This window comes from Triticum aestivum, chromosome 7A, assembly GCF_018294505.1.
Source record: "Triticum aestivum cultivar Chinese Spring chromosome 7A, IWGSC CS RefSeq v2.1, whole genome shotgun sequence".
NCBI lineage: Eukaryota > Viridiplantae > Streptophyta > Magnoliopsida > Poales > Poaceae > Triticum > Triticum aestivum.
The window spans coordinates 679,164,221-679,166,353 of record NC_057812.1 but is presented as its reverse complement, the minus strand read 5'-3'; positions in this window follow the sequence as shown (position 1 = coordinate 679,166,353).

Genomic DNA, 2,133 nt, shown 5'->3' with positions numbered 1-2,133 from the left:
TGGTGAGGCAGCTGGTGGAGGCATGTCCAAGGCTCGAAGTCATCAAGCGCTCCGTATGCATCGAGGGTGCCCGTAGGGCGCTTGCCCGTGCGAAGGTTCACTGGGGCAAGCTGGATGCTGAGAAGCTTGTGAAGGACGGGCCACCGTCGGGCAAGGAGCATCTCAAGGCTGAGATGTATTATGAGGGTGTTCTGAAGGGTGCCCGCCTTGTGGCGGATGAATGTTCCATGAATGTAATTTTTTAGTGAACTCGCTCATTTTGTCCTGTGCGCTGAAAACTTGTTCATGTGCGCTAAGCACTGCTTTTTGAATTTAAAATATTACCTTATGTGCGGTCGTTTATCAAATTTGAGAGATGGCCAGTCGTCAGCTTCTGCCCCCATGGCACGAGTGCTGGGGTGTTCGGGATAAACATGAGCGCTCTTTTTCCCATTCGTGGGTCCTTCAAGGGAGGCGCTCAACACAAAGAACAAGGCAATCGGACTATAGTGCTTGAACACTCTCACTTAGCCATAGAATTCTATAATTTGAAATTTCGGCGAAGCCCCTAGTGTTCGGAAGATCGAGTTCATGGCACTATCCACGCCTAGGCCGGACAAACCGACTCCTCACTCTAAGCGGCATAAGTCTTTAGGGACTCAAAAACCTCTCGAACAGCGACCAGCTCTCGCCTCATCATGACGGTCAGTTTTAGCTTTCTCTACTGAGGTGCTTAGCCCAGCTCAACTAGGGCACAATCGCAGTAGTTCTCCTAGTGCTACCTTAGCCGATATGACGGAACGTAAGGTACCAAAACATAGGAGCCGGGCAAAACCAACTATTGACCCAAGACATGATTCGGAGCCGATGCATATAATGCTATAAGTTCGGGGTGCCGCACTTGTGAAAGTGTTCGGACACACCATGTTGTGGGGTACTTAAGCCCCTGGCGTATTGGCCGTACCAAAGTGTACAGGTGCAACATGTCATTAATGAACATATATTCGTAAAAAAGAGGTAATGCAATAATAGACGGAAGCTATGCATTGTTTATTTAGAAAAGATGCAATCAAAGCAGAACGATACAAATAGTGCGATAAGCAAAAGATGGGACTATCAAATATGTCCTTTCCAGGGGCGAGCTGCGGAATGTTATGCGAAACAGGTATACTGCTTGTTATAGAGACCACCTTAGAGTTCCGTAGTGCGGCGTAGCTTTCTGCTTCCCTGGTTGTATAGTTTGTGCGGCAATTGTACTGCCAGACAAGCCTTCCGAAGAATGGAGTCCTGAAAATAAGAGAAAATTAAGAAATCGGCAACCCTTAGTGAGGTTTAAGCCGCGTTTCGGGCGTTCCGTGATGGTGCCCCTCCCCCTGTGCCCATGGTATTTCTAGAGCATAGTTATGTACGCGCAACACTAGTTTCGCAAGTTCACGAGGGCTGGGGTTGGGGCCGCATTGCTACGCTTGCTCGGAACGTGCCAGGCGGTCTTGTTGTAGGTTACTCCGGACGCGCTTGACGGTGTCCGGACGTTTAATGGCCGGACTGAAGAATTGCTTTGAGAGGCTGCTTTGTACTTCCGCTGCGATAGCCGCCGTATGCTCCTCCGTTCGGAGAGAGCGTTCGGTGTTTCCATTGACCGTGATGACGCCTCGAGGGCCTGGCATCTTGAGCTTGAGGTATGCGTAGTGCGGCACCGCATTGAACTTGGCAAATGCGGTTCGCCCGAGCAGTGCGTGATAGCCACTGCGGAACGGGACTATGTCGAAGATTAACTCCTCACTTCGGAAATTATCTGGAGATCCGAAGACCACTTCAAGTGTAACTGAGCCTGTATAATTGGCTTCTACACCTGGTATGACGCCTTTAAAGGTCGTTCTGGTGGGTTTAATCCTCGAGGGATCAATGCCCATTTTCCGCACTGTATCCTGATAAAGCAGGTTCAGGCTGCCGCCACCGTCCATAAAGACTCTAGTGAGGTGAAATCCGTCAATAATTGGGTCTAGAACCAATGCGGCGAATCCGCCATGATGGATGCTAGTGGGGTGGTCCCTTCGATCAAAAGTGATCAGGCAGGAAGATCATGGGTTGAACTTTGGGGCGACTGGCTCCATTGCGTATACGTCCCTTAGCACACGCTTCCGATCCCTCTTA